A 15,227-nucleotide genomic window follows, 5' to 3' on the forward strand; every position below is an offset into this window, starting at 1 on the left:
AGATAATGTGCACGCAATTCATAACTAATGACAGAATGAGGATTTAAACCTAGGTGCACTTGTCCCCAAGAGCCAAGGACTTCCAGTTTCTCCCACGAACTTTGCTAAGAGTCCTATGCAATGCTCCTTCTAGCTTTCAATGAATTATAAGAAATCAGGACTGGAGGGGCGCCTGGGTGGCTCAGTTGGTTAAGCATCCAACTTCGGCTCAGGTCATGATCTCACAGTTTGTGGGTTCTAGCCCCGTGTCGGGCTCTGTGCTGACAGCTTGGAGCCTGGAGCCTGTTTCAGATTCTGTGTCTCCCTCTCTCTCTGCCCCTCCCCTGTTCACGCTCTGTCTCTGTCTCAAGAATAAATAAACATTAAAAAATTAAAAAAAAAAAGAAATCAGGACTGGAAAATAACTGAGAGACAACTTTATTCATTCATCCTTTCATTTACACATCATTCATTTCTCTACTGTTTACTGAGTACCTACTGTGTACCAGACACAACTGAGGATACGATGGTGAGACAAACAAGGTCTCCGACCAGAGGGATGCTGGTGAAAACTGAAAAATGGTTCCGTGGAGGTGGAGAGAGACCTGACTTGTACGATTTGACAATTTCTATGATGTTAAAACATCGCCCAGGGTTGATTTCCAGCTGCCAACTTGTGAACTGGCTTGCAAAATTTCAAAAACCTGACAGCTGGTTTTTGTGAGCCCCTGAACCCAGCTGTGCACACCAGTGTGCTATACATCCTCAGGACTTACAACCTAGTGGAGACACAGACAAGTAAACGAACCATTTCAACACAGGGTAGGAAGTACTACTGTCATAGGGGGTGGAGGTAGGATCCTTTTGGTGCTGGGTTAATCCAAAGAATGGGTACTCAACCCAGACATGAAAATAGAGAGAAAAAAAGTAATGGCTGTGACATACTTGACACCAAGGATGTAGCTCTTTGGAAACATTTGTATTTTTATAGATAGAAATCTTCACTTCTTGTAGAAATACCTTCATCTTGTGGGCATACTCCAAATGACCCTTTGACCAAAGTGTTTAGATTGTTATTCTGGTTCTCTACTTTACGTGGTAAAAGGGAGCCCAATGTAACTCAAGGTTTGGAGTTCGAGTCTCCTTTCTGCTGCTAACTGCTCCTATGACCACAGCCAAGCGACTTGGTTCTCCGTGTATTGGTGTCTAAACGTCATAAGGAATGTCAGGTGTCAGCACGTCACTATCAAACCCCTCCAGTTACAAGAGTCTTCTTCAGATGAAGCCTCTTTTCTGTTCCCCTCCGTGAGGACTTTCAGACGAGGGGCACAAATGACTAAATGGAATTCTGTTCTGGTGTATCATTGGCCACTCCCATTTTTTAATCCCCAGAACTACTGAGAGAAGGCCCAATCTTGAACAAAAACTATTACTGGGCTCCAAAAGTAAAAATACCTGTAGAATCCATGGTATTTCAAAACCGAGATAGGCCAGGAACACTGATGCCATGAGGATGGCCTTGTGAAAATGTCACCAGCTCTAAAACAGCTAGCAAACTAAGACAATTCCTGGGACTTGCAGATCTTGAGAATCTTTTCAGTCACATCTGCAGGCATCTGCTGAATTCTAACACTCACCCTCTCTGCAAAGAGACAGCGACTGGGACCTGTTCACACATCAGCTGGAAACCCTGTTTGGGAAACAGCTGTGGCAAGAACACTGATGGCCGACATGTGTGTGGCCATCCTCACACCCCAGAGTTGTAACCGCTTTTCTCGTGTTGCTGACAGGCCGGATCCTTGAGCATTTTCAGGTTGCATCCCTGGGTTCCCTGCTTCCCACGGTCTGCAGCTGGTTTCACTGAGACTCTTTCCACAGTTAGCTCAGCTCAGTTTGCCTCTTGTACGTCATCTGCGTGGGCAGACAGCTCGGGATGGCTCCAGCACAAAACACAGCAACTCCAAGCCTTGCCTCACTTCATTTTTAAGTGAGGCTCACATCTCCACGACTGGAGATGTGATTAATAAGGGGACCACAGCTGCAACCTGAAAATCTATTTTTATGACTGTTCCAAACATATGCATTGGGTTCATTTGGAATCCGTTCCTATGACTTTAGTTCAAAAGCAGTACCTAGTGGTTTTCAGAACATATGGACAGTGAGCTGGGATGAAGGCCTTATCTGTATCCCCGAAGCATAAATTAGGATCTAGAGACTCAGATTCTCCACTCACACTATCTCCCTTGATGTGGTTAACCATTTAATGACCAAATTCATACCTCACTGTGTTCTTTGTGAACAAAATCTCACCCCACATCAAAAAGCTACTAGTACCTGAATCTGTATGAACCACATTACAATATTCCACAATACAATACAATTGTAATGTACAACAATACATGGCAATCTGTATGGAAGCATTACAATATCCCCATTATAATATCAGTAATTGTATAGTCAAGTGGATTGACTGATAGGCAAAAAAGAGGTCACAAATTTTGTCAGAGAGACCACAGGGGATGCTGGAGACCGTGGACAAGTAGAAATCTCTGGCGTCAGGAGGCAGCTTTTCTTTTGTTCAGCAGATTGCTGTCATGTGGCAGTGTAAGCCAGGCCTACGAGGGCTGCTAACATTCCAAAGGAAACCTGCGATCTAGAGTTTGGTGTAAATCACCTCCATTTCCAATGGATCACAATAAATTTACTTTTTGTTTAAACCCATGGGCCAAACATCTTTGAGTTTGAAGATGGCATACAGACCACAATTTTGTAACCTCTGGAATTGATGCAACAACTCTCTACAAAAACTTCTAATTTTTAGAGATGTTGCCACAGCTTAAGAAGGTTCTCAAACTTAATCTCCTACCAGTGCCATACACCCTTCTTTTTAAAATATATTTAACTTAGTTATGATACAAGTTCAGGAATGTGCATATATCCCAAGTGCTTAAGTGCACAGGTTCACAAACTGAATATATACATACAACAGGCACTCCGTTCTGGAAATAGAACATTATACGCACTCTAGAAACCCCCCTTATAGTCACTACTCACGCCCACAAGATTAACCACCATTGTACACACTTTTCTGTTACCTTTTTTTCTGAGTAAAGTCAAATTAAGGAGTCACACGAATGCTATCTGTGCATGAATCAGTACCAATAATGCAAACTGGGGGTTGCCAAAAGGCAAAGTATATATATCACTGTCATGCTGGGAGCTTTGATCTTATATTTCAGGCAATTTATCCACACAGTTGAATAGAACAGCCTTGGCCAAGTTTTCCATCCCCTTTGTCCGTACAAACAAAGCCAAAGGAAAGGCTTTGTATTCACCCTCTTTATGTTACCTAATCCGGGTCAGGGGAGCCAAGCGCTTTGCTAACTACATATGTAGATAAAACCCAAATCCATATGTAGTTTCCTGGTCTCTACGATTTGAGTATCAAGATGCTAGCACATTTTTTTTTTCATGGAATTAGCTGTATGTATGAAACCCAGGACTTTGCCTCATTGCATTTATTTATCTTACCTAGTTTATGACAGACCATCAGGGAAGCCCGCTGTGCTTTGGCCTCTCAGTATGTTTTTCTTTCCTTCTTTCAACCATCAGCAAACAGTTTAAATTTTTTGGTTCTCATATTTTTTGTTTTGAAAGCAACCTGAATCTGGCAACTTTTTTTTTTTAAGTGAGAAATAAATAATCTGTGAAGCACGGTATGGCACATTTGGCACAAGATAGTAACACAAAAAGAGAGACGTTTGTACGGTTTGGGTGGAAACACACGCCAGCAACCGGGGAAAGCAGTCCCGTGAACTCACCATCGATCGCGATCACTTCCTGATTGATTCAGCTGCAACACATGTGCTCTGGCTTCCGGCTACAACTCCCAGCCGCTCCTCCTCCATGCCAGGCTGCGGGCAAAGAGAGAACCACATCACGCTGCCACCACACAGCCCTGAGGTCTGTATGCATCTCTGCATAACCGCATGCATGGACCATTTCGCAAAATGCCCTTTAAAATCCCACTTCATTAATAATCTACGAAACACAATTGGAGAAACTCTGAGATGCCTTTTCACCTATCAGATGGGAAGTTTGTTATTGCAACGTTCCTTGCAACGTTATTGCAACGTTCCTTTGTTATTGCAACGTTCCTGTGCTGATAGCCCAGAGCCTGGAGCCTGCTTTGGATTCTGTGTCTCTCTCTCTCTCTGCCCCTCCCCTGCTCTCACTCTGTCACTGTGTCTCTCAAAAATAAATAAACATTAAAAAAAATATTTTTTTAAATAAAAGGAAAAAATAAAGTAGGGTAGAGAAAAGAGAGCATTAAAAAAAAATCATAAGGAGGTTGCATCTGGGTGGCTTAGTTAGTTAAGTGCCTGACTCTTGATTTCAGTTCAGGTCATGATCTCACAGTGATAAGATTGAGCCTCCCTGGGTCAGCTCTGTACAGACAGCGCTGAGCCTACCTAAGGTTCTCTCTCTTCCTCTGCTCCTCCCCTGCATGCGCTCTCTCTGTCAATAAATAAACAATCACGAGGAAGATAAAACACATTTACTGCACTGTATAGAAAAAAAAAATCTGTGTAAAAGTGAACCTGTTCAGTTCAAAGGTCAACTGTATATGTGAGAGGAGACTGATTACAAGAGTGGGTTTACCTAGTGAAGGGAGGCAGAGAAGTACCACAGTGTGCAATGTGCAAGCTGGAAACCCAGGAAAGTTGCTGGTATAATTCAAACTAAGTCTGAGGCCCCGAGAACCAGTAGCTCTGACGACCTAGTGCAGGAGCTGATGGATGTCCCAACACCATGCTGATAGAATGTTCTACCTGGGTTCTGGCTAGGGTCCCAAAGACCAAGAATAAAACTCTAAGTGTAATTTGCTCCACACGGTTGGCACAGGAGGTCCTTGAAAATTAGCCCTCACTAGTGTGGGTGAAACATCCAGGGAACAAGGTGCTCCTGGGCTCTTCTCTTGACCATCTGTTGAAGGGGATGAAGGTGCTTGGTGTTCATCTTAACAATGTATGATAGAGGGGAACTTCAAAGGGCACCTACACAGAACTTGCTACCTTCTCTGGAGTTTGGAGGACACATGGGTTGGGGTGTGACACATTTCTTAGTAACTCATTTGTTCACTTATTCATTCATTCAACCAACATTTACTGAGCCAGCTAACATATACTATGCATTGGGCTAGGTAGTAGATTCTGGGCCTCATTTTGTTTGTTAAACCTTCAAGTAATCTCATGTATTTAAATAAAGGAACTAGACTGCATCCCGGGTGAACATTAATCTTTTCCCCAAATCCATTTGTGCTTAATTTGCATAAGTTCCAAATTTGAATTTGGTAATTTTCCCCGCCCCAACCTCAGGACATATGCTTCACTCTCCCTTTAGCTCAATGTGGCATAAATGATGTAAGCAAATCGATGCCCTTTATGTCCATAATCATAAGTGATTGATTTAGGTATAAGCTATGAACCTAACAGACCAATGAGATACAGTGAAATTTTGGCAGGGATTCTTTGGAGAGAGGCAGTTTCTCTTGTTCACTAGATGTGAACTTGAGGGTAAGTGGGAACTGGAATAGTTATAGCCATTTTGCTATTATGAGAACCCTGGGAACTGGGTGGCTATAATGGAGAGAGCTTAGGGACACTGCTTGAGCCCAGGATAAAGTCATAACTGAAGCTAGCCTTCCCCCTGTAGTACTTATATCTATGAGCTAATAATTGTCATTTTGCTTAAATAATTTTGACTTGGGGGAGTACCACTTGCAACAAAAAATGCCCTCATAGTGACAGCATCCTACACTCCTTCCTGCTTTCAACTCAAAAATGTTGAAAGGTTGAATCTAAGTTATCAAAATAGAAATTCTTAGAGGAAAGGCAATATGATAATCTAGTAGGTTTAAAGCTATACACACATTTGATTTGGAATGCGATAAAAATGACTTTCTATCTTCAAATATGTCTAACCTAGAATTTTAAATCAAAACGCCTTGAGGACTGAGAAAGTGTGATAAGCCAATTAAGAAAGATGAGAATGCTTTCCATTCTCTTTTAAGCTTTTTTGATTAACCCTCTTATTTTCCAGGTATGCATAACTCAATTTGAAGAGTAGGTGTCTGGAGAGAAAATGCTAGAAGGGTAATAGAAGAGAAAAAAGTCAGCAGTTATTCCGACACCTAAATATGTGTCAGATGCCTCTGATCCCATGAAGGAACTTTGATTTTAGCTACCAATTTCCTTTTTTTGAATTCTCTCTAGGGTCTGTGCCTTCAATAACACACTAGAACGCATCTTGTCATATCCTTAACATCTGGAATAAAGAAAGATGTCCCGGAGAACTTTTGGCTGCCTTACACTCCCTTGGAGGAAATTCCCTGAGAGTTAGGATAACAGCGTGTTAAACAGCCATCCTTCATCCGTATGAAAGTTCAGCATCTCACCACATATGAGAATAAACGGATAAGAGCCCCTAATTTTTGCAGGCTGACCCTGCGGTTAGATGACTTGTTACCAAAAAATTCAATCAGCCAATCAGGTATTTGCAAGTATCCAGAGGTTTGACATCTTGTCAGCGTATCCTGTGATGGCACTAATTGGATGATGTAAAAATTCCCATCTCCCTTGGTCACTAAGCATTTACTATCATTCACATATGTGCCAGCCAAATAATATGGATTGATTCACACCATTGTTCCTGCCCCTCATGGAGTTCGCTAACAATTATATTAGAGTACACAGAGTGGTAAGCAGAGAGCAGCACAGTACCCTGGAACGGGGCAAAATCTGCACAACTGTGCATGAACTCTTGTGTCATAAATAGTACTTGACAGAATGAGAAGTCCACTGGTGAAGAATTCTAGTGTTGACGAATTCTTCAGCACGAGAGCTTCGTCAAGGACCATGTGGTTTCCATCTTTTTGCTCTGGCGTCATGAGTATGTGGTCTCTTCCGGCTCATCCCCTCATGGCTATGAAAGAGCTGCTGCTGCTCTAAGCATAACTTCTCTTCACAACTCTATCCAAAATTAGCAAAGGCATCTTTTTTTAATCAAGGTGTAAAAAGTTTTTCCAAAGGCCCTTGAGAAAACCTCCCCTTATTTCTTGTTAGCAATAGCTAGATCATCTGCTTATTTCTAACATAATTTTTATTTTATTTTTTTTAATGTTTTTATTTATTTTTGAGACAGAGAGAGACAGAGCATGAACAGGGGAGGGGCAGAGAGAGAGGGAGACACAGAATCGGAAGCAGGCTCCAGGCTCTGAGCCATCAGCCCAGAGCCCGATGCGGGGCTCGAACTCACAGACCGCGAGATCATGACCTGGCTGAAGTCGGACGCTTAACCGACTGCGCCACCCAGGCGCCCCCTCTAACATAATTTTTAATAACAGGGAATGAATGATCAATTAGTTGGGACCAATCAAGATTCTCCCTGTGAGGATAGGGAGGCTATCAGATTCCCTTGATGCACAGATTTACCCAAAATTAATAGAAGTGAGCTCTGGTCAGAAGAAAGAAGGATAGGATGGCTATTGCGGTTTAACAATAAACGATGCCAACCACAAAGTTAATAGAAATATAACAAGTGCTACAAGAGCACCGGCAGGGTGGGGGGGCAAGACAGTTAATTTTTCCAACTTCACAGAAGCCCTGATGCTGGAATTGGCACTTGACACATGAGGATTATTTCTCAGGTGAGTAAGGAATGGTAATAATTCCAAAACAAAAGAAAAAGAAAAATATTAATTTGAAGGTTATGATACTTCTTATGATGAGATAAATGTTTCATATACTTATACAGGTACCACAGAGACACTGTAGGAAAAATCTAAAAGAATTTTCTTTTCATTTTTTTTCAAAACTGCTATGTATTTTTTATTAAAGCATACACATATATACATAAGCATTATTTTTTTAATTTTAAACACAAAAAGTTAGAATAAATAAAAAGGGAAATTCTTGGTTCTCACCCTGGGAAATTCAGACCTAGAGGCTTACACTATGCTGTGCACCTCAGTAGGGACAAGTTTTCAACAACTCTAAATCCATATCTTGCAGACTTAACAACCGCAGGGAAAGTGAATGGTTCTCTCCCTTTGTGTGCACTAATGTTAATACACTAAAAAAGAACACTGATTGGTCCAGTTGGGTCAGTTGCTCAAACTTCAACCAAACACAGTTGCCAGAAGGATGGTACTACCCATCTAGGCCACTGGTCCTAATAGCGGCCATACTAGATATTACCCTTCCCCTTAAACACCCCTAAAGAATCCAAATCAAAAGACCACATAGTAGATAATCCCATTTATGTGAAATCTTCAGAATAGGCCAATTCTCAGAGATGAAAGGTAAATTAGTAGTGGCCAGGGGCTAGGCAAGGTTAGGTATAAGAAGTCAATAAGAACAATGACCCCTAATGGATATAAGAATGACCCTTAATGGTAGGGAAAATTTCTACAATTAGACTGTGTTGATGATTGTTGAACTCTGTGAAGATGCTAGAAACCCCTGAAATTAGCCCATTAGAAAGGTAAATTTTATGGTATGTGAGGTCTATCTCAATAAAAAAAATCTTGTGTGTGACTGTTAATACCACTACCACCTAGAGATAATCACGTTAATATTTTTGTGTACACCATGCAGACTTTTCTCCAGACATGCATACAGAACATGCATTTTAATGTTAGCATGAATTCAATCATATATATACCACATAATTGATTTAACTATCCTTCCCTTAAAGGAGGAAATTTTTCAAAGCGCTTTCCCTCTGCTTCTGATGGGTTTTGTATTTATGAGTTAGGATAAAACTCTGACTCATGCCTAAGACTTTATAAAACTCATTATAGAAAGGAAAAACAGAAAATCCCAAGCATTAATCTATTTATTTTTAAAACTACTGTTGTCAGAACAATTTCATGTTGCCTTGTAAGTGGAACTCTTTTTTTCCTCCATGCTATATTTAGAGCATTAGTTTCCATAACGACAATATGTAATTCATTGTATAGAAACCCAACCTGAAGGGCATTCTCTGTTAAGAATCTTTATACTACGAAAGTGAAAGGCAGTTCCATAAGTCACTAGGTCCAGTCTTGTGTCTCTGGGATAGATTGCCCAAAACCTTTCAAATAGATGGGCTCTAAGCTTATTTTAGAAAAATAAAATAAAAAACAAATCCTGAGGAATCAAAATCTTACTATCTCATTTCAAACTCTGGTACAGGATTCTGTAACCAAGGTGTAAATGATCTAACTCGTAGGCATTCTCGGCTCAGTACAGTCTTAAATAAGTCTCATTGATTGTCCCCTTGAATGCTAAAAAAGCGACCCAAATAGCCTTTCTTGACCCAGCCTTATCAAACATGGCTAGGCTTGCTTCTTCAATCCAAGAACATACTAGCAATGTGCAACTTTGCTCACAAAAGGGAGATTTTTCTTCCATGCATTTGCTTCTTCCTTTATAATTAATACCAGTGATATTTAACCATTTTGGCCTAGCCATCTCTTTGAGACTCTGATGAAATCCAGACACTATTTCCAGAAAAATACACATAATGCATACAATTTTATTCAAATTTCAGAGATTTCATGAGTCCTCTGAAGCCCATCCAAATTCCTGCAAGGTTAAGATCCCTAGATTACAGACTAATAGATTTCTCTCTCTTTCTCTTTCTCTTTCTCTCTCTCTCTCCCTTCCTTCCTTCCTCTCTCCTTCCCTCCCTTCCTCACTCCCTCCCTTCCTTTCTTCCTTCTTTCTTTCTTTCCTTCCTTCCTTCCTTCCTTCCTTCCTTCCTTCCTTCCTTCCTTCCTTCCTTCCTTCCTTCCTTCCTTTTCCTCGTTCATTCATTCAGCCAAACATGTAGCTAAAGATATGCCCCAAACTCTCACAAGTCCTTTGTTGTCCTGTGGACTTCTGCTGCACCTAGGAGATTTTGTGGGGACCCACAGTCTCAGAAAGTATGACTGTTCTCCATGCTCTGGCACAGTACAATTCTGTGCACTGGGAGAGATTCTCCTTGCTCTACAGAAATTTGAGTTACTTTGATGCACCTCTGTGATTTTCTTCTAGATGGGTAGTTCTTTGTAGCTGCATGAAAGCCTTTTTCTTAGCAACAGAAACAAGAGCTGGAGAAAACAAGATTCTAGGTCAGAGGTGTGAATTCAACCTCAGCCCCACTACTTTTGCAGCTGCATTGACCTGGAGAATCACTTGATCTCTAATCCGTAATCTCCTCCTCTGTGAGATGAAGCTGCTAATGACTACCTCACATTACCTCCATCTGGGTGCTTGAGTAAAGTAATAAAAGAAGAAAATGGATGTAAAAGCATTTTGTGAACCACAAAACAAATGATCATTAGTATTATTGTCATTCTTGTTATGCTATTGTTGTTGAAAATCAGACTCATATCTTCACTCCTGGCTCTATAGGGTGGCAGACAGGTGTCAGAGCCTGTTCCTAATCTGACTTTTTCTCCTCTACTTTGAATTTGAATAAAGCAGAGCAGGTAGCACATTTCCAAAACCATGAGACCTCTCCCAAGGCAGTTCTCAGCCTCTTGTCTGCAGCTGTGTGATACAATCAATTAGAGGGCATTATACACACGCATTTACTCCACAGAAAGGTAGATAATGACTAGACATTTTAAAAAATGAAGGCAGATTTTAATTGTTTTTCTGGAAGTATCTTGAAAATACCTTTTTCAATGGTGTAAGGAGTCTTTGGGTGGCAAATGATAGAAATCAACTCATTTGCCTAAACTTTCAGATGAGAAATAAATTTTCAGGATGAGACAGTGTTCTGTGGATTACGTGAGTGGGCCTGATCTGTGGGACAGTCGGGACCCTCAGAACTCTGCCTGTTTCTCTGGGTGGTGTGCTACCGTGACTCTTGGATCTTTCTCTCCGATCAGCTTCCTCTGAACCTCAGGTCCAATGGCAGGCAGAATGTGGCTTTAGTCAACTCCTAACTTGACATATCTGTGCCCAATGTCCTAAACAGACCCCATCTACTTCTCTGTCCCAATCTCACATTCCCCCAATGAGGAAATGGAGTCTGACTGGCCTGAGTTTATCATGGGCTCCTTGGGATTTGAAAGGACACCAATACTCCCAATTCTGTTCCCTTCAACATCTCTGGCTTTTGTACTCTTCAACCCTAGAAGAGGGAATTTCTTGTCTTGTTTTGATTTAACCTAACATGCATCAAAGTTGAACTGCTTGGTATAATCAGGATTGGGGGTGGGGTGGGTAATTATATCTTGTAGTTACTCTTTTATGAATGATGACAACACACAAGTGGCCTCTAAGGAGGGTTCTGGTCTACAGGAACAAGACAGGAACAAAATTGTCTGTGTCCTGCACATAGACCTAGGCAGTCCAGATGCTGGGCTGGGCTGGGCTGTAAAGGGGAACACGTGGTGCAGAGACCCACTATGTATAAACCACACATGATTTTATGGGAAAAGATGTACGTGACTGTGACTTTGCTCTGTGGTCATGATGAGGAAACAGACCCTTGTCTTTAAGTCCTTGTGGATGTCACAGGACACAAAATACAGATGAAATTGAAGTCTTGAATTGAGATTTCTCTCGGGACTGGCCACCAGAAGGCCTTCCTCTTTGAGTGTGCCTAAGGCTCGTCTCGGAGCAATTTATCTCAACATTGGGTCTGTAACACACCTCATTTACAGCATTTTGCCTTTGCGCACACTGGATGGCAAAGCCTAGTCTTTCCACATCTGGTTTGTAGTCCTTGGTTGAGAACTGAACTCTTCCATGACCTACAAGGCTCTGAGTGATCTAGCCCCAGCCTTCCCCTCCAGGCCCAAGCCCAGCCATCATTCTGCCCACTCAGCGCTGTGTGCGCAAGACCTGCTGGCCACATCTCCAATCCCAAGAGGCTTGGCTCCCTCCCATCTCAGAGTCTTGGGCATGTTCTCCACCGCATCTGGTCCGTTCTTCCTTAATCTCCTCTTTCTCCATTTATTTGACTCCTAACTCTCATTTCACTCTCAACATGAATGTCTCATTTGACAAGAAAGCCCTTCTGGATCCCCAGGCCAGACCAGCCATGTGTTATCAGAACTCCCATTGCTTTTTCCACAGCACATACGGGCTTACAACTATGTACCTCTATTATTATTTGATGAACACTCATATCCACACTAGAGCATAGCTCCATGAGGATAGCTCTTTGCTGTTTTCTTACCACACTAATATGTTAATATATAGCACAGGTAATTAAAATTTCTGGCACACTGATTAAAATTTCTGGCTTTGGAGAGGTACTACCTGAGTTCAAATCTCACCTCTACCACATAATAGGTAAATGTCAGTATCCTCATCTGTAACCTAAGTATAATAAAACTGCCTACTCTCATAGGATATTGTGGGAAACAAACTCATTCATACATGAGAATTGCTTATTGTTTAGAACAGCACCTGGCAAACAGTATTCACTCAATAAATATGAACAATAAATGGAGGGTAAAAAAAATCACGGAAAAACATTTCCAGACAAAGAGTGGCAATGCCCCATTTTGGATTCAAAGAAAGGAGAGACCACTCCATCTTGAGTCCAGATTATGTCCTCGAATTTGAATCCAACATATCCTGAATGTTTATCAAACTTCTAATATTAAGTTAGATTGCTTGGTCTCCTAGCAGCTTTACCTCCCTCCAGGAGAGGATGACAGTCTTATCTAGAACTCCAGTCCAAAACTTCCAGAAAAATGTCCTGAATGGCCAACTTAAGTCATGTGGCTTTTCTGGACCAATCAACTGTAACAGGTGAAACATGTTGAATAAGAGCATGAATGTAGCCCAGAAATGGTGGGCAGACAAAATAATGTGTCTAGCCAATGTACTCACATACCCCTCTTCTTATAAGTTTCTGCCATGATCTTTATCACTTATAACCTCCATACATTAGAGAGAACATGTTCACAAAGTGAAATGAGGAAAGTCAGACCCTGCGCATCTGCAATGACGTCCATCAAAGGCACCTGTGTGAAGCACTCAGCTTCTGAGCTTCTTTGCCGATCTCATTAAAGCTAGTTCATGGTTTTATATACATAACAACCAAAGAGCTCCAGCTGGTTCTTTCTTCTCCTCTGCCTCTCTACATCTCTGGAGGAGACATATTGCTAACTATAAGGAACTAAGGGAAGCTGAGTCTCTGCTGGCATCTGAACAGATGTGAGATATATTTTAAACAGCTGCTGTTGTATTCCCCCAAACATTCCCTTTTGGAATATTTTTATAAAAAGAAAAAAGGAGGACTTTTGAGAAAGGGTACAGTCCTAAGGAAATACATGTTAAATGGGAGGATTTCAGGAATCATCAATAGGCAGGTGGTGAGTAAAGGAAAGAACCCTCCAGTCATGCTTCAAATCACAGTGGTGCAGGAAAACTAAGCGGAAATTGCACTGAAACAGGAATATTTCACAGAAACCTTTTTTTGGTGGGGGGAGGGGTGTTGGAGCACAAGGATCGTTACTCCTCTAAGTACTAAGACGTCATAACAAATACAAACCGTATTTTGTAGTTGAGTATATGTAAGTGCTTCAGACTTTTAAGATGAAGGAAATCAATCTGGTAAATGAGTTCATTTTGTTGACGCAATTAAAGAACCCACAATGAACTTATACTCAGAGAATCAAATTTTTTTGAGTTTCTATTTACTGTTGGTTAGGAACCAGACATTTTATAACTCTGTTAAGTAAAAGAAAAATGATCAGGTACCATGATTTTCTCTCTTGTCTCCTAGAAAATAATAATCTAGAAATTTATGGTTTTATTCTCTTAAAGGGCATTTCACCAGTTTTGTATCCAATTGAACAGTCTTAGCTCAGCATTACTTAGTTTTTCCATTCCCTTCATGATCCCAGTTTTCCTATCATCCTTGGAACGTGCTTGGTCATTCTTGTAATGCTTTCATGAATGCATTAGATGTATTCATGTATTCTCTCATGAATACATGATAACTTGACAAGTGATGTACATTTGTACAAAAATGATGTTTAAATGTGTTAACATAATGACTCAGTTTCTCTCTGGGCTCCAATTTCCCATTCCTGGCTTCCTTTTCAAATCTCCTGCCAGGTAGATACTAGGTCTCTCCCCAGAGATGCTAATTCAGTGAAATCTTGAGGAAAAAGTCTTTTTTAACATCCTTCGAGTGATTCTAACACATTGTTAAATTTGACTCACTGCCTTGGTTCATATTAATAATAATATTAATAGGAAAACCATTACATTTATTACATTAGATCAGAGTAATAACAACTATTGAGGGCTTACTGGTTAATGAGCCCCTGTGCTAAATGCACTTCATGTTACATGTGCCACTAATCTTACCTAATCCCTGTCCAAAGCCTAGAGATAAAAAAGACCCCTTGGAAAGCTACATTAGTTTTCTAAGGCAACTAGGATAGATACTAGGATACAAAAAGAATGCCTTCTAAAGTAAAAATAACAACAGCTGATCTTAATCAAGCTCCTTTCTCTTTGCCAAGATCACTACTAAGGAATTTACACTTGGTCTCATCCCTTTGCCTCACACCAAAATTCAGTGTTCTTGCATGACCCATCAATCCATTAACTCATTCAAACAGCATTTTTCAAACTTCTCCCATTTTCTAGTTACCCTCTTAGGGACAGCAGGGAACATTGTACCTCATCTTTAAGAAGTTCATCATGCTTATAAGGCCAGGAATAACTTTTTTTACCCAGCAATTAGGCTCTATCCAATTTGGCTATGTTTCACTATACTCCAACAGTTGCCTAGTATTATGATCTCCCAAATTCATGACCTTGGATGATAATCATCGCAGAGCTGATCTGTCAAGCTCACTACCTCATAGACCTCCTAGACTCCTTGTTAGAGGAAACCGAGGTCCTACCAATCACTGCAAACCCCAGCGTTTTTCTCTCAAATGGATTCTGGTTTGAAAGGTTCAGATTAAGTCTTTTGTCAGTAAAGAAGTAGTTACATGGTACAGGAGTCTGCAGATCTCAAGGGCTCATGGGTACAATCCAGGAGGTCTTTGAACTTGGATGGGAAAAACTGCATCTTTATTCTTATTAATATCTAACGGAAATTACTATTTCCTTCAATTATGCATCTAGGTAATAAACCACAACAATACCTATAAAATCAGTGACTTTATTATCAGTACAGATATTTTCACACTATATTGGTTTTTGTAGGTTATCTCTTAATATCATTTATAC

The 15,227-nt window shown here is 40.8% G+C and overlaps 1 long non-coding RNA gene across 1 annotated transcript in view; it reads right to left on the bottom strand.

Annotated features, from left to right (window-relative positions):
* Positions 1 to 15,227, bottom strand: part of LOC123386186 — a 116,354-nt gene that overhangs the window by 86,851 nt on the left and 14,276 nt on the right. Inside the window, exon 3 of the long non-coding RNA XR_006599930.1 lies at positions 3,801 to 3,893. This is a non-coding gene — a long non-coding RNA (uncharacterized LOC123386186). The remainder of the gene's footprint in view (positions 1 to 3,800; positions 3,894 to 15,227) is intronic.

Source organism: Felis catus, chromosome A1 (assembly GCF_018350175.1).
Source record: "Felis catus isolate Fca126 chromosome A1, F.catus_Fca126_mat1.0, whole genome shotgun sequence".
Lineage (NCBI taxonomy): Eukaryota > Metazoa > Chordata > Mammalia > Carnivora > Felidae > Felis > Felis catus.